Below are 18,407 nucleotides of genomic sequence, written 5' to 3' on the forward strand. Positions count from 1 at the left end.
GAAAGGGAGGCGGGGTTGCACTGTATGTGAAAAATACATATCTCTGCACAGAAATACAGGAGGAGGAGCTTGGTAGCCCCATCGAGAGCATCTGGGTTGAAATAAATGGAGCAAAGAATAAAAGGAACCTGGTGGTCGGAGTCTACTACCGGCCACCCAATCAAGGAGAAGCCAAGGATGAAACTTTTGAAAAGCAAATAGCCAATGTTTTAGGGAAGCATGATGTAGTAGTAATGGGGGACTTCAATTTCCCCGATATTTGTTGGGAGACAAATTCTGCAAAACATGGCCCCTCCAGGAAATTCCTGACTTGTGTGGCGGATAACTTCCTCCTACAGAAAGTAGAGGAAGGAACTAGAGGATCGGCTATCCTTGACTTGATCCTAACCAACAGAGATGACTTAGTGGATAAAGTAGCAGTTACAGGAACTCTGGGGGAAAGCGACCATGTTGTACTTGAGTTCTTGGTTCTAAGGGAAGCAAAAGCCGAGTGTACTCAAACGCGTACCCTGGATTTTAGGAAAGCTGATTTTAATAAACTCAGAACAATGATCAGTAAGGTCCCATGGCAAACAATGCTAGCGAGAAAAGGAGTCCAAGATGGGTGGGAACTTTTAAAAAAGGAAATTCTCAAGGCACAATCACAAACAATTCCAACAAGAAGAAAAGGTGGAAGACAACAGAAGAAGCCAATGTGGCTTCACAAAAAGCTTAGGGATGACCTGAAAACAAAAAAGGACACATATAGGAAGTGGAAAGAAGGCCAAGTAACAAAGGAAGAGTACAGGCAGGTAGCACAGAATTGCAGGGATGGCGTCAGGAAGGCTAAAGCGGAGAACGAGGTGAGGTTAGCGAGGGATGCTAAAAACAACAAAAAGGCTTTCTTCAGCTACGTGCATAGTAAAAGGCAGAGGAAAGAAATGGTTGTTCAGCTATTAAATAAGGATGGCAAAATGATAACAGATGACAAAGAAAAGGCAGAGGTGCTCAATTCCTACTTTGGCTCAGTCTTCTCCCAAAAGAGGGTCTATGACCCCCCTGGCAAAGGCGAAGTACAGGCTGAAGGGGCAGGATTGCAGCTTGAGATCGACAGGCATATGGTCAAGGAACACCTCATTACTTTGAATGAGTTCAAATCTCCAGGGCCAGATGAACTGCATCCTAGAGTCATAAAGGAACTGGCAGAAGAACTCTCAGAACCGCTGTCTATTCTCTTTGAGAAATCATGGAGGACCGGGGAAGTGCCAGATGACTGGAGGAGGGCTAACGTTGTCCCTATCTTCAAAAAGGGTAAAAAGGAGGAACCTGGGAACTACAGACCAGTCAGTCTGACATCAATCCCTGGGAAAATTCTGGAGCAGATCATAAAGCAATCCATCTGGAAGCACCTTGACAACAATGCCGTGATTACTCGAAGCCAACATGGATTTGTCAAAAACAAGTCCTGCCAGACAAATCTGATCTCATTTTTTGATCAAGTCACCTCCCTTGTAGACCGTGGGAATGCTGTAGACATCATATACCTCGACTTCAGCAAAGCTTTCGACAAAGTGCCCCATGATCTCCTGATGAGCAAACTTGCTCGAAGTGGGCTAGATGAAACAACGATCCGGTGGATCCACAGTTGGCTACAGAATCGGACTCAAAGAGTGCTTATCAATGGGACCTTCTCAAGCTGGGGAGAGGTCACGAGTGGGGTACCGCAGGGCTCAGTCCTGGGCCCAGTGCTCTTCAACATTTTTATTAATGACTTGGAGGAGGAGGTGCAGGGAATGCTGATCAAATTTGCAGATGACACAAAATTGGGAGGGATAGCTAATACTTTGGAAGACAGAAACAAAATTCAAAGTGATCTGGATAGACTGGAGTGCTGGGCAGAAAACAACAGAATGGCATTTAATAGGGACAAATGCCAAGTTCTGCACCTCGGAAAAAGAAACCAAATGCACAGTTACAAGATGGGGGATACGTGGCTCAACCACACTACGAGCGAGAAGGATCTTGGAATTGTCGTCGATCACAAGCTGAATATGAGCCAACAATGTGATGTGGCTGCAAAAAAGGCAAATGCTCTTTTGGGCTGCATTAATAGAAGCATCGCTTCCAAATCCCGGGAAGTACTAGTTCCCCTCTGCTCAGCACTGGTTAGGCCTCATCTGAGTACTGTGTCCAGTTCTGGGCACCACACTTTAAGAAGGATGCAGACAAGCTGGAGAGGGTTCAAAGGAGGGCAACAAAGATGATCAGGGGACTGGAAACAAAGCCCTATGAAGAGAGACTGAAAGAACTGGGCATGTTTAGCCTTGAGAAGAGAAGACTGAGGGGAGATATGATAGCACTCTTCAAGTATTTGAAAGGTTGTCACAGAGAAGAAGGCCAGGATCTCTTCTTGATCATCCCAGAGTGCAGGACACGGAATAATGGGCTCAAGTTACAGGAAGCCAGATTCCGGCTGAACATCAGGAAAAACTTCCTGAGTGTCAGAGCAATACGGCAATGGAACCAATTACCTGGGGAGGTGGTGGGCTCTCCCACACTGGAGGCCTTTAAGACGAGGCTGGACAGCCATTTGTCAGGGATACTCTGACTTGGATTCCTGCATTGAGCAGGGGGTTGGACTCGATGGCCTTGTAGGCCCCTTCCAACCCTACTATTCTATGATTCTATGATTCTATATACTGGTTAGTAAACTGAGATTAAACCACAGTTTCCCGGCTGGGATGAAATGGGAAACTGTGGCGTAATAAATCCTGGAAGTGTTCTGTTACAGTGTGGGCACAGCACTTGTTCTCTGTCTAAAAAATCATGGTTTGCATTGTTAGACAGAGAGCAATATATCTGAACCAGGACAAAGTGGTCTTGAGTTATAGTGTATGTCTGTCTGTTTAAAGAAATGATTTGTGATGAAGCACACTAAGCATTTCCCAAAGCTTGTTTCTGTTACTTCGGAAAGCAGTTACCCTTTTTAAATCAAGGGAGTTGTCCTAGAATCCCTCAGAGTATTTCCAGCTAATGCAGTCTGAAAGGCCTGTTCCTGTATTAGACCCTACCGTTACCACTTAGGAAGTATGCAGCTTTTTTCCTGACCTGCTCCCTGTGACCAAACTGGCTCATATATTTTTCAGTGACACCATCACTCTGTGAAGCATTTTTCACATGCCGAATTAAAGGGCTGATGGACTAGTGTGATTGCAAGGCTAAACTGAAATCAATAACAGGGCTCAAACTACAAGCGGAAGCTCAGTCTTTTCAATAGCTTTTCTCGTATCCCTAAATAACCTCACAATTTAATTCCAGACCTTCTCCCTCCCTGCTCCCCCCTCCCTCCACTTGTACTTGAGTGACTACTAAATAACTTGTAATAGAGCCCATTGCTTGACAATCCACAAGCAGGTTTAATGGCCCAACTATGTGGGGGTTGTTAATAACTCATCAGTGACTAACAATTCAAGCACCTGATATCAGGCCTATCTTGACCCAGTGCGTGGTCTTGCTGAGATTAATAGCCCTGAATGATTAAACTGTAATTTATCACTAGACTACACTGCACAGTGATTATTGCAGCATCTTGGAGAGTCTAAGGGAAGATGGAAACCGATTGTATGTTAAAGCAAATGCCATATATTAGTTCAGCTAAATATATCTGTTCCAAGGGGAGTATAAAATGCAGAAGGGGATGCACTAAGTCTCTCCTTTTTTGTAGTGCAGCCATGTTCAGAGATTCTTTGAGATGCCATTTAAATGCAGTTTATTCAGTTAGATTTTTACCACATGTTCTCCCAGCAGCTTCTGGTCAGGTTAGAGCATTAAAATGTAACCCATACAAACCAGCTTTCAGTATCACAGACATACCCTTTCCTACCAACACATAAAAAAAATCCAAGCCCCTTCATCAGCTTACCACCAGTTGCTGAAAGCCAATCCAAGAAATATGTTTCTAATAAGTCTTGAAGAAGATGCCCTTGTCAAGTCCTAACATTTGCATAGTTATCATATGATCTATGCACTTATTATTTGATAACCTGAGTGTGTAATCTGCCAGAATCAGCCCTCTGTAGTGATCTTACCGTCTCATGCAAACAATGCAAAATGGGAACAAAGCTAGGACAGGACAAAAGAGTGATGATGTTTCTAAAGTTTAGTCATATTTTCCCTGTACAGCTGCTATGTGCGCACGCATGCACACACACGTGTCATGCCAGGCTCAGGCCAGGAGGGCTCTTCGGATGACGTCTCATCTCTGACATTACAGAACCTAAAGACCTTGTGGGACCCCATGGCCCTAGTGAGACCCAGGCAGCTCGGGCATCAGTGGGGAAGCTACTCAGGCCCTTCAACAGCAGTCAACCCTGAGGAACCCCCATATAGAACTCCTGAGGACTGTACCTCACCTGTGGAGTCAGCGGAGGATGCCAAGTATCTTCCCAGACCTAGAACGCACAGGATGTAGAAGGTGGAGGCACAGGTCACCACTCAGAGGCAAATCGCACATCTCAAGAATTGCAACAATTGGGCTACTTGGGAATAAAGGAGTCCTTGTGAGTAGGGCCCTCCTCATGAGGAGGACTTCTTCCAGAATCCTGTGATGTACTGCAGCTGAGTCCTGGGTTAGGCTCTGGAAGCTCCAGCTTATAAGCCTTCAGTTGGGACTTACTAGCTGCTGAAACAACACTTTTATCCCAGCTTCTGGTATCTTGAAACTTTGCTTCCTTGACTTTGCTATTCCTTGGACTGGGCTCTCATGCTGCCGACTCCTGATAAAGACCTTGCTTTTGGACTGCCCGTTTTGCTGGATTGATAAAACTGTGCTTTGACCCTTTGCTTATTGTTTTTTCTAAACATATTTCCCCCTAGTTTGCCATAGGGTTGAGCCCCAACCCAGCAGGACACTCGCATGTACACATGTACATATCACTTCTCCATCCAAGCTCTAGCAGGCACCTTCTTCTTGCCCTTACACAGGGAGCTGCCCATCCAGCCTGAGGTGGGACTGCAATAATTAGACTTACACACCCACTTTTCCCTTTCTTGGTGCATCAAACTAACATGGTGTTCTTAGAGCACTTTCAGATGGAGGATTTTAAAGTGGCAGGGGAGCTAATTCAGCACAGCTGACACCCCAAAAGCTGCGCTTTGCTGATCCTGGTGCTGACTGCTTCCAATCCAGATGGCTGATTGGTGGTGAACAGTATCAGTGTGGGTGATGCAGTCCAAAACAGGGACTCTGTCACAAAAGCCACACGTGCTAGCTGGTGACTCTTCCTCAAGGTATTTTCTCCCTTCTAGTGCAGCACTACAGAGCTAAATCATCCTTGGAGGAAATTGCTAAAATGGGTCATTGGAGCTAAATGTTTCCGATAACCTGAAGCCTTAAAAAGCAACTTGCTGTCTTAGATCTCTATAAAGATATCTCTGATTTGTGTAAAAGTCCTTTCAAGGCATAAATATGAAAAAGTATCCCTATAAAGCAGATCGCTGGAGTCATAACTCAGGAGAAACACAGAGCCCCAGCAGTTAGAAGATAAGCAATGTTTCACATTTTGCTTACTGCTGAAACCATTATTTGTCTGTGCCTATGCAAGGAATCTCAACGACCAAGGGCCTAGTCTGACATAACCTTTGTGGGGTTGGAGCCATTGCAGCAAATAACAATAGTACACCACTCTATTAACATTGGAAGCCTTGGGTCACACAGGAGGGCCCAACATAGCTACTTTTGGTACCAGTGTTGCTTCGCGCAGGAGCTGGGGCCGTGCTGGCATGGAAACCGTGATGAAGTGTTAAATTTTGAAATGCAGGCGCGCATCATGACCGTTCTCATAGCCACATCCCCAAGGACAGTCCAAAAATGCAGGCAGCTGTGTTGATCCCTATCAACAAACCAGTTCTAGCAGCTTTCGTCTCCACTAGCAGCAGGTGTTTTGTAAAGCGCCTGGGTCTTAACTGCCCATTCAGGATCAAGTTGCCCCAAAATAATTTGCACCACAACAGGGAACAATTCATTGTTGCTGGAAGAATTCATTTCACCCTTCCCACCCCCCTCCCAGCTCCTGTGGGGATCGCCACTATGCTCAGAGGGAACAGGGAAGTCTGAGGGGGGTGGCAGATTATGTTAGCGTCCCTGCTAATAAAAAAGTGCCGGCACTGCGTCCCTGTGAGCCCTGGCTCCAATACACCACTGAAGCGGGAGGAGCTACATCTTATGGACATATGAAGCTACCTTATATAGAGTCAGGTCATTGATCCCTCTAACCCAGTACTGTCTGATCTGTGTAGCAGCAGCTCACCATGGTCTCGGGTCTTTCCTAGTCTTTCTACTGAAAGTGTTTTGTTTTTATTTTTAAAGTGAAAATGCCAGGAATTAATTCTGGGGTCATCTTCATGGAAAGCATGGTCTTGGCCACAGAGCTATTGCCCCCACCCCTTAAGAGTCCTCCCACGTTGGATCTGTGGCTTCCATCTTTACTAGAATGGGGCAAAAAGGAAACATGCTATGGCTGATCCCACACCACAAATGTAATGGGCAATATTCAGTGTTGCATATGCAGAAAGCAAGCTTGCAGAACGGATCTTTCCCTCCCCCTCCTTCCCATGCAACCACCAGTACCCCCTCCCCACAAATAAAGCCTCTCCAGTGGGTCAAGGGGACCTACCAGACATTATGGGTTGTGTCTTACCAGGCTGCAGTGCGAGGGAGGAATCGCCAAAACTAGGAACCTTGCGCAAGTCATGCACGGTTCTTCCACCCGATTTTGGGTGTTCCCCCTCCCACTGTAGCGCTGTAAGAAGACACAGTCCACAAGGTTGGTTCGGTCCCCAAATCCTCTGGCAAAGCTTTTAGGGGGCTGCAGGGAGAGGGAGAGAAAGATCTACTGAGTGGGCTTGCCTTCTGCTCGCAAAGCATTGGATATCACCGATCGTCACAGCACTTATGCCAGCATTACAAGTTCAGGTATTTTTGTATTAACTTGATTTTGTCAAGGACCGTATTCAATTGTAGAGAGCATTTTCCAATCTCATAGTCTTTTCTGCTGTTCAGAGTATGACTTTTAAAAAGGGAAGAGCTAGACGACAGATGTTTTCCGTTATGTATCTTCATGGGTTACCCTGCATCAAAAATTGGCCTTGATTTAGCCCAGAGTGTTATTTTGAATGCTACATCGTCGGTAGCTAATTCTGCACAGCTCAGGATACTACTGAGAGCATGCAGCTGCAGTGCCTTCATAAAATCCACCCTCAAGTTGGACATCTCCAAGTGCTGGCTGAAGCAGACTTTGAATAAAAATGTACTGTTCCATTGCAGTGGAACATTTTTTCAAAATTGTAGTCAAACTTAATGAAATCTGCAATACTATGCACTCAGAAGACGGTGGATCCTGTTGTGTTACGATAGAAATGTGAAGCTGTCTTTTAAGTGTTTGATGTAGACCAGTCAAATGTGGTATGTTTTCTATTAAAATAAGAAAATGTTAAAGTGCACCACTGCTATGTGAATCCAAGGAAAATTGGATTGTAAAGTGTGCCTTTATAATACATTTTCTAACAAAACCTTCTGATTAGTTGCACTGTTGAGAAAACCTCTGGGTTACAAAACAGGGTCTTTGTTTTGTTTTTTACAGAAGTCCTTTTAAGCTTTATTTTTTGTGCAGACATCAGAGTGACCAACACCTCACCTTTTCAGTTTCCCCTGCCCCCCATTCTGTTTGCAGCTCCAGAGGAAACGAAGGGGCCTCTTTGTCACTACAAACAATGACTGGTCATTAAAGTTATGACGTATACATAAGTGAGGTGGGGGTCATGGCCTGGGTGTTTAAAAATATGAGCTGATTTTAGAAAAACATATGATGCTGTTGGCTAGGTAAGAGAAACATTGGTAACTAAAGGGAAAAACTTAATGGTCCCAGGATGTTGCATAATCCTACAGGACCATGCACAAATGTCCTTGTGGCCTCTATAGTGTCTGAATTGTATTAAATCTTAAAGGCCCCATGTCTTTTGATCGTCTCTGTGATCCAAAACTTTAATTCCCTTTCCTCATGTTCAAAGTCACAAAAAAGCTTAACCATGGCGACAGAGTCCTTCCAGATTGGATACAGCTCTTGTCTTCACTGCTCTCATGGTCAGGCCAACAGAAATCATATTCCAGGAGCATTTAGGGGAGGGGCTGTAGCTGAGTGGTAGAACACATGCTTTGTATGCTGAAGATCCCAAGCTCAATCCCTGGCATCTCTAGGAAGGGCCAAGAGATCATCCTGCCTGAACCCCTGGAGAGCCGTTGCCAGTCAGTGTCGACAGTACTGGGCTAGATGGACCAAGGCTCTGACTCAGCATAAGGCAGCTTCCTATGTACAGCATAAATGATGCCCTTGGTGTTACAACTAACAAATTCATTAATATAATATCAGTGAATTGGATTGATAAATTGCTTCATCTTAATTCAGACAGACATTACAGAGGCCACAAAGGCAGTTGCCTTTTCACCCCCTTTGTAGAAGATACCAGAGGAGGGGAGACTCTCAGTGCACTATGAACCAATATGTCTTTCATATTCTATGACTGTTTGTTTTCTTAGGCACTAAGAGGATTTTCCTTTCTGTGTTTTTAACTTTATACATCACTTGTTTAAGGTTTCTGTGAGGGCATTCCCTTTGTTTAAGTTGTTCCACTAGAATACCTTTCACATTTCTACAATTCTTGAGCCATCTTAACATTTGGGGATGTGGGGGATTCCTTTTTAAGTTACCAGGTTGAAAACTATCATATGCCAAAAAAGAGTTGGCAAATATAGATTTCCTAAACTCATCTGCACAAAACCAAATGGTCCTTTCTCCTAACCTCCACATCCAGAAAATTCATCTTGTACTGGATAGGTGGATCATGGGGCCACATCTAACCTGTTGAGTCACTGTTTGTTCCCCACATCTTCCCATGCATGTGCAGTAAGTAGAATGTGGAATGTTATGGCTACTGGAAGCCACAGTTGCGAAGGAGTAGGAACACACCAGAGGGGGCAGATTATGGTTGTCGATTTAAAGAATGCCAAGCAGGGCCAATGTCAAGGGCAGGAATGGGTGAGCACATACCGGGGACCCACGCCCCAGCAGGGAAGATCCCTCTGGCAAGAGCCCCCTGGAGTTGCTCCTCCTTTTCACCATTGCCACCTGCATGTTTACCTGCCTCTCACTCTGGCCCAGGCAATGGTGGTGTTGAGGAGGAGAAGCACTGGATGCCACTGCCAAGTTTCTCACTGGCTGGCTGCCTGTCAGTGAAGCAAGCGGTAGCAATGGTGAAAGAGAACGGAGGAGGAGCAATAGCAGCCAGTGACAATGGCAGTGAGAAGGTGGGCTCACTAAAAGAGGAGGCCCATTGAGGGTTTCTTGCCCAAGAGCCCTCCAAAACCTGGAGCTGGCACTGATGGCAAGGCAGGGAGACCTGCTGTTTAGGGGAGGAGGGCTCCATGGAGTGAGAGAAGTTATGAGCCAGAAGGTAAGAAATCATCTTGCAAGCAAAGGTGATAAGATGTAGAAATGGCAGCACCAAGAAAGGGAGGGTAGCAAATAGGATACCACTGAGTGGGCTCCAGCTGTACATGCCTTGTAGCTCTGGGCCATATGAATTTGGTATGCAGTTTCTAGGTCAGGTGTTTGTCTGCCCATGTAATGCTGAATATATAATAGACAAACAAGTGAGTTGGATCCTTGCCAACGAATAGTGTTTGTGACACTGCCATATATGTTTAATTGGCATATTGGCATTAACAGACGTGTAATGACATAAAGCTCAGGGAAATTTAGTAATGGGTTTGGCAAACTACTGCTGAAGGAAAGAGGCAGTCCGGATGGCTGAAAATAGCAGCAAAATATTTTGTTATGTGTCTGCAGAAAACTCATTACAGGCGCATAAATGACAGTCTCTTTAACTGCTTATTCACTACATTTAAAACAGTGGAAACGTTTGTGGGGGATTTTCCTAGTTTTTAAAGTGAAGCCATGGAAAGACACTTATTTCTGTGAAATATATTTATCAGTTATAAAGAAGATGCAATTAACAGGTTACTCATTTATTCTCAGTTATGTTTTTTCATTATAAATAGTAAAAAATGCTGTCATCTCGGCCTATTATTGTAAGCCTGAATGAGCTTGGGGCATGCTTACACAGTATATTATTTTATTATTATTTATTTAAAAACATCTATATACCACTTCCCATTTTAAAAATGGTGAAGAGGTTTACAATATATTGCAAAACAATACATCATTATATGTAAATGTCTTTCTATGGTTAATGTAAAAGAAGCTTTACTTTTCAGAATCATTAGAGCTTTTTTATTCCTCTGCTTATTCAAATAAGGATGCATTCATATGTAAGGATAAGCTATGGTTTATTGCTATATGGACACGCTTAGGTGAACTACAAGGAGTTCGGAAGCTTTCGCTTCGATTTTCAACTAACCACTGTTTAGCGTTACATCTAAACCCAGACAAATTGTGGTTAGTCTTAACTATAGTTTACTATAACAAGCCAACTTCAAACCTTGGTTTATGAAGCTGGGTTGTTTTAATAAACTGTAATTAAGGCTAACCACAGTCTGTCTGGGTTCAGATATGACACTAAACCATAGTTCGTAAAAAAAAAAACAGAAGCAAAACCTTCCAATGTTCTCCTTGCAGCCATGCTGGTGGAAGAGAGCAGAGGGGGGAAGTGTGCAACTCCAAGGCTTGCCTAGGAGCATTCCCATAATGAAAAGACATAGTTTGTCATTATGTCCGAGTACATTTTAAGGATGAAACATTGCAAGCAGACAACAAAGTTTTCTAGGATGCTTTTTGTACTGCACATTTTCTGTAAAGCTAATTCAAAATGCTGCAAAACTGAAATTTCACACTGATTTTTATAGAGCTGAAATATACTTATAATCATTCCTTAATCTATGATATGGTTCTGAAAATGGTTTCAAAGCTACTGCTGTAATAAACTGCAAAAACCTTTCGTCTTCTTTACCATCAGGATTTAAAAAGCTGAGTTTATAGTTCCATGTGATTCCATTGCCTAACAAGAAGCCATCCGTCAGCCCAACCATCAGCTTACCCTTTCGAATGGCAACAGAATTCTTGCCAACCATTGTCAGGGTCACTTATTGATTGCTACTTTCTCTGAAGAGCGGCATTCTTATTGATTCATCTACACTTTACTACCTTCCCTTTTACTCTTTTTTGTTGTTTGGGTTTATTTTGCATTTTCATATGCTTTCTGTTCCACTCAAATGCCAGTGTCCAAATCTTGAACTTTTCCACACTATTTCCAGATGTTGGTTTTATGCTTTATTTTTATTTGTCCTTTGGGTGACAGATGGAACCACTTTGATATAGAGGAATTGTATGAGCTGATGTCAACAATAATAAAAAACCTAAGCTAGCCAAGATAGTTTGATCTGTCTTGGCTTTGTGGTTCTGCACATGTAATAAAAGATGGGAGGAAATAGATTCATACTAGTACAGTTTTCCACCACTGGCTTCAGGTGAAGGTTTTGTTATAGGATTCGTTGTTTGTTTATTACATTTTTATGCCACCTAATAGCTGAAGCTCTCCAGGCAGTTCACAATACAGATCTTAAACCATAAAATATAAGAATGGAATAAATCATAGCATCAACAGCTAAACCAATTAACTACAGTGTAAAACCAAAGTAAAACCAACAGCAGCACTAAGACAGAGTTCTTAAAAACCGATGGATTGGGTTTCAGTTCTTTTCACATTTTGGCTATTCATAAGGAATAAGACACTAGTTAAACATTGAACTAGATATAGAACTAAAAGACCATAGCACTAAGGCTGCAAACCTATATCCACTTACCTAGGAGTAAACTTAATTGAACTCAATGGAATTAACTTCATAGAATAGAATCATAGAATAGTAGGGTTGGAAGGGGCCTACAAGGCCATCGAGTCCAACCCCCTGCTCATTGCAGGAATCCAAGTCAGAGCATCAACTCTGAACTCAGAAGCATCAGCTTCTGAGTAGACATGTATAGGATTGGGCTGTAAATGAAGTAGTGTGGTGCAGTGGCTAGGTTCATATCCCTACTCAGCCAAGAATCTCATTGGATGGCCTTCTCACTACCCCTAAGCGAGATTTATCTCTCAGTGTTGTGAGACTCAAATACCACTCAGCTGCTTAGAAGAAACGTTCACAAAAGTACAAAGATGAATTGGGGATGTGGGGTGCATTGTTAATTATATCTGCTGTTATTTACACTTCTGTGTTGTTTGGATGACACTGCTAATTTTAATAATGTGTCAGACATAGGCAACCTACTGCCCCCAGATGTTTTGGACTACAATTCCCATAAGACCCCGCCACTATGACCAATGATCAGGAATTACGGGAATTGTTGATGAAAACATCTGGAGGGCACCAAGATAGTTATCCCGACTTTGGAGCATACTAACAAATGCATGGTTGAACTGGGCATCAGGTCAAGTTCACACATGCCTGTACATCTCTCATCACTTGACTGCTTAGCACTTGAGAATTCACAGCTAATAAGATGTGGTGTCAAAGCTCCTTCTGTGCTGTTTGATCTGTGAATTATTTTATTACTGTATTTAATATTTTTATATCCCACCTTTCATCCAAAGATCTCAAGGTGATGTACATAGTTCTCCCCACAAGGTTGGTTGGGCTAAAAGAGTATGACTAGCCCATGTTCACCCAGTAAGTTTCATGGCTGAGTGAAGGCTTGAACCTGGGTCTCCCAGAACCTAGGTTGACACTCTTAACTGCTATACCATATTGGCTCTCATTCATCCATGCAAGTCATCCATTGATGCTGCAGTTATCAGATGAGGAAAATACTTGTGTGAACCAGCCCTTGCTCTTAAGCACAAGCTTTTTGTGTCCCAATTTAGAAACTAGAATAGCCCAAGACATTTTGCGTGCCTGCTTTATTCCTTGTACCCATTTCAAGCAGATGTGCTTGGAGGTAAAAGCAAACGCATAATCAGGCCTATTTTGCTGTATGATCAAGGTGCTTGAAATTACTCCCACTTATTTCCCTCATACCAGCTTTTGTAAATTTGGGGGCCAGATCAGAACAAAAGGAGGGAAGCCTGGAGGAGATGAAACTGAAAAATCAATTGGCGGGGGGGATGTTTTAAGTCAGCTCTATGACTGGCTTGGAAAATCTAATAAGGCCGCTTTGTAAAAATAATGAAACATTTCTGTACGTTCTTGCTGCTCTAGAGTCCATGATGATGTAATTAGTGCCATGTGACCTTTGTGTTATGCTTTCAAATGGGATCTATAAATATTTAATAACACGGTAGACTCTCTGTTCTCTCTTTATAAAAGAAGAAAAGCTACTGTCAACCACAGTGCTGCCCTGCCTTCAGAAGTCACGCAGTGATGGCTGGTTTATGCTAAACCATATCAAATCCGATTTTCTGCTTCCCCTAATCAAGCCAGTTCGAGTTAACCACCAGGAGCTACAGAATGCTTGATGGTTCCCAAGGAGCTATTATGGGAGAACAGGAGTTCTCCATAGAGCCTGCAGTGTGCAGGCCACATCAGCATAGTTCTGCAATCCCACATTGCCAGCGCACCCATCTCACAATTATATTTATTTTAGTTTCCCAAATTTTACATCCCGCCTTATTGCCAAAGCCTTGAGGCAGGCACACATGAATGGCACAGCCCCGTGAGTTGGGATGTCATCTGCTTGGCTCTTTCCCACGGAGGCGGCACCCTCGGCAGGGCACCAATCCTGTGGAAAAGACCTATGCCAGCCTTGCTCAAGCTGGTGCCCTCCAGATGTGCTAGACTGCAACTCCAAGCATCCACCAGCCGGAACAAAAAGCCCAATTCACACTTTGTTCTAGTGCCAGGGAAGCTGCTTCCCTGTTCTTTAACATCACAATTCTGTGAAGAAGGTCGCTTGGCAGAGAACATAAGAAGAGCCATGCTGGATCAGACCTAGGGTCCATCTGGTCCAGCATTCTGTTCACAGGATGGAGGGCACACAGTGGCCAACCAGCTGTTGACCAGGAACCCACAAGCAGGACATGAATGCAACAGCACCCTCCCACCCATATTCCCTAGCAACTGGTATACATAAGCTCATTTGTCTCTGGTCCTGGAGGTAGCACATGCCATCAGGACTAATAGCCATTGATAGCCTTTTCCTCCAGGAATTTATCCAACCCCCTTTTAAAGCCATCCAAATTGGTGGCCATCACTACGCCCTGTGGTAGCGGATTCCATAGTTTAACTATGCACTATGTGAAGAAGGACTTCCTTTTACCTGTCCTGAATCTCCCACCAATCAGCTTCATGGGATGACCCTGGGTTCTAGTATTTTGAGAGAGGGAGAAAAATGGCTCCCTATCCACATTCTCCACACCATGCATAATTTTGTAGACCTCTGTTGTGTCTCCCCTTACCCTCCTTTTTTTCCAGGCTAAACAATCCCAATTGTTGTAACCTTCTTTCATAGGGGAGATGCTCCAGCCCCTTGATCATTTTAGTTGCCTCAAAGCTGTGTGATCAGTTTAGTCTAGAGAGATTGAGACTTCCTTGTAAGCTTCGTAGTTGAGTGGGATTTTTAATTTGAGCATCCTAAATATAAAACGAACACCCTGGGCTAGCCTTCCTCAACTTGATGCCTTCCAGCTAGATTGGGCTTCAACTCCCAGCATTCCTGACCATTGCCCATGCTGGCTGGGACTGGTGAGAGTTGTAGTCCAATGCATGTGGAGGGCACCAGGTTGGGGAAGGCTGACCTGGGCAGCCAGCTCCTCCCACTTGGCTGTGCTAATTTCAGGAGTACCAGTGAGCTCAGCCCCCGCTGAAGTGGCTCCTGCCCTTCAGACTGTGCATGGGTGAGGTGGGCCTGTCATGACGACATCCAGGGGAAACCTGTGGAAATTTGCCTGGGATGAGCCCAGATGAGATGAAGTTGCCCCCTCAGGAAGCCCCAGTGAGAATCAGCCCTGCTCTTTTCTCTAGCCTTCTTCTTACGCACAGTGCACTGTTCCGAAGCCTTGTGTGAACAACAAACCAGGGCCAGCTCCCTGGGGTGGTTTGGTCAGGTATTTTTGCCAAGATTGGCAAAGACCAGATGCAGCATGAGAGGAGTCTGCATTTTGCGCTCTCAACCTCATCCATGTTAAAGGGGCCCACAATCTTTGAGGTGGCCCTGGTGGACCCCAAAAGCCTACTCTGCTGTTCCAGACTCTTCAAAGACCCTTTGCAGCCTTGCCTTTGTTTTAAAAGAGAAAACTGGCTTGCTACAGCAAAAAAATTCCGCCCTTACCTGTCCTCTTGTTACCCCTTGTTTCTAACCACTGTGCAGCAGTTTTCCCATTCTAGACTGACTCTTTTCAGCTCTTCAGGCACTCCCACCCTCGCCCCACCCTGCTATGAAGCAGATCCAATCTCTCTTGCACTTCAGTTCCAGGAACCGGCATTAAAGTCTCAGTTTGGAGAGCGGTATGTATCCGAGGCTGCAGGAGAGCCCTCCGGTGGTTATGTGCTGCTATGGCTTTTGTAGGAGACACAACAGAAATCATTGTTTTTCACGGCACTGTACCCCTAAAGGGCTAAAAAAATGCCTCCGAAACCATGAATGGTGAAAGCCCCAACATTTTCTAGTTACCCAAGAAAACTAGTGCAGAAGCACTTAACTGTGTTGCCACACCAACATTTTCAAGCAGTGCGCTGATCATTTATTCCACATTAATGTTTGCAGTAAAGCACTTTACTGTGTCCACGTGGCGGTTAACATAGCTCTACTGTTCACATGGCTACTTCTCCCTGGCATACTTTCACTCTACCTATGTTTGCTATGTGGAGGGGAGGAAAAGCAGCAGCAGATATTGGCTATGTTTTTATTTTTAAAATTTGAGACTGACATCAGAGGCGTAAAACATTATATGTGTATAATCTTGGCTTCAGCACACTGCCATTGCAGCTTCCCACAATGCACTGTATGCTCTACTGTATTATGGTACAACACTTTATACCAGGGAGTGAGGAACTGGTTGGCCTTCCAAATGACTACAACCCCCATCATCCCTGACCATTGGCCATGCTGTCTGGGGCTGATGTGAGTTGGAGTCCCACAACAACTGTGGGGCCACAGGTTCCCCACCCTTGCTTTATACAACACCCCTTGCTTTTGTTTTGCAAAGGGATGGAGCTCTGTGAACCAGAATGCCTCCTTACTTCCAACCCTTTCAAGCTAAAAAACACAACCAAACTCAATTTTTGTGTGAATGCTCATTATTTATAGGTCTCGTTCTCTTTCTTTCCTTTACGGCTTGACCAAATCATGCAAGGCCGTGACATGTGTCAACAGAAACACCAAATCGCATGGAGCCTGAACGCACTGCTACTGGGAAGGAGAAGCAGAAGGAAATGTTCAGTCCCCCATGAGAGTTGAACCTTGGAGCTGGGAGCAGTCCAATGCCTTATGCTGCTTCCTTTTCCCTGTGAGCAAAGCTCTGCACGGTGTGGCATTGCATAGGAAGGCAGGCACAAGGAAATAGTTTGAGCTGAAATGTCAGCAATCGCTCTTCTGCCTGCCCTGTTGACGCTCGGTTAAGTTCTGTGTGATCTGATTGCATTCCTCCAAAAGGAAACAGTGGAGGCTGCTGGTACACTGGTCTATATCTCATATATGGAGTTCCTTGATGGCACCTTGTCCCAGGCTCTTACCCTTTTTGAACTGACTGGGTTTTGCTGGTGCTGGTGCTCTGCCCCCTTTTGTAAGCTCCTTTTGGCCTCTCCCAGGGCTATGCCTATGCTGGACACTGATCCGCCTGCCCTGGGTGCTCTATTTCTGCTCCTGCACAAATGTTCCTCTCAAGCCCTGGTCAGCGTAAAGCCACTAGTTTGCTGGCAGCTTTTGTTCCTCCAGAGAGAAGATGAATAAAGACACTGTTTGAGAATCTGGTTCCTGACACAGGCAACTTTGAAACACTTCTGTTAATAATATTGTGCTACCTTATTACATTCGTTGTGATGATTCATTGATAAGATTTACAGTTGTTCTGTTCCCTTGCAAGCTAGGGATTTGAAAAGGCTAGTAGGGTTTCAAGCTGTCTTTAAGCCCTAAGCACATATTTGTTTTCAACCCAAAGAGATGTAACATCTGATGTTGAATTTCTTGGTACTTAACCATGCTGAACATTCTTTCTGCATGGGGAAAAACTAATTAGCATTTGAAATTCCTACCCCCTTTGTAAACATCTGTTTTCATTTTTAAAATTCAAAATAACATCAAAAACACATTTCACTGTGGTTCTGATGACTCACTGCTTTGAGCTACAGTGTCCTTCCAAGCAAGCCACTGACAAAATACAGTTGTCTTCCTGCCCATATGCATGATGGTTTTGTTCTCCTGCAGTTCAACATAATGCAATCATGGCATCAGATGAAATGGTGTCTTGACGTTAACCCAGCAGTAGCTTTAGGGTAACAAACCATTAATGCTATTTTATGCTTTTGTCTTACTCAGGTATGACATAGATCAGCCTTCCCCAACCTGATGCCCTCCAGATGTTTTGGACTACAACTCCCAGCATTCCTGAGCATTGGCCATGCTGCCTGGGGCTGATAAGCATGGAAGTCCAAAACATCTGCAGGGCACCAGTTTGGGCAAGGCTGGCACAGATGTTGCCATCCATATTTGAATGCCACCAAAAGGTCTTTTCTGTGACCCTGCTCCATGGAGAAACCATAGTGCTTAAATTGGGCCCATAGTTCAGTGGTAGAACACATGCTTGACATACATCAGGTCCCAGGTTCAGTCCTTGGAGTCTCCATGTAGGTGCAATCCTATGGGAATAGTCAGCTGCCTCCGAACTTGGAGGCAGCCGACTATCCAATGCAGGCCAGGCAGAGCACGGAAGGGATCCTCTCCTCCGCACTCTGGCTCCCCTGCATTTGCTGCTAGACAGCTGATTTCAGCTGTCTAGCTGGGGTGTGTCAGAGCGCGGGGGGGGAGGCCAGACAGCACATAGGAAGCGTCGTAACGACACTTCTGTAATCCTCTCCCTGCCCCTAGGAATGCCCCCTTTTCACACATTCTGCTCTGCTCTTATGAGCATGGAGCTGGGGACAAACCACACTGCCTACGAGGGGGCGGGGAAGGGGGTGGGGAGTGAAGTTTCTGGGAACCAAGCTTGGAGCCCTGGCTCCAAGCTCCGTTCCCAGAAACCAAAAAAGCCCTGTGGTCGTCTAGATGCTGTCTAGCAGCCATGGGATTGTGCCCTGAAACAGGGCTGGGAAATTCTTCTACCTGAGATCCAGGAGAGCTACTGCCAATCCAAGTAAGCAGTACTGGGCTAGATAGAATAATGACCGGACTCAGTAGGTTGAATCCAGACTTAGTCCACTTAGAGTAGAC

At 44.5% G+C, this 18,407-nt stretch overlaps 1 protein-coding gene across 4 annotated transcripts in view; it reads left to right on the forward strand.

Annotated features, from left to right (window-relative positions):
- The window catches only part of LYRM4 (LYR motif containing 4), a 119,243-nt gene that overhangs the window by 47,503 nt on the left and 53,333 nt on the right, over positions 1-18,407 (forward strand). The window lies entirely within an intron of this gene.

Source organism: Heloderma suspectum, chromosome 4 (assembly GCF_057233095.1).
Source record: "Heloderma suspectum isolate Gila_16-S chromosome 4, 16-S_ref, whole genome shotgun sequence".
Lineage (NCBI taxonomy): Eukaryota > Metazoa > Chordata > Lepidosauria > Squamata > Helodermatidae > Heloderma > Heloderma suspectum.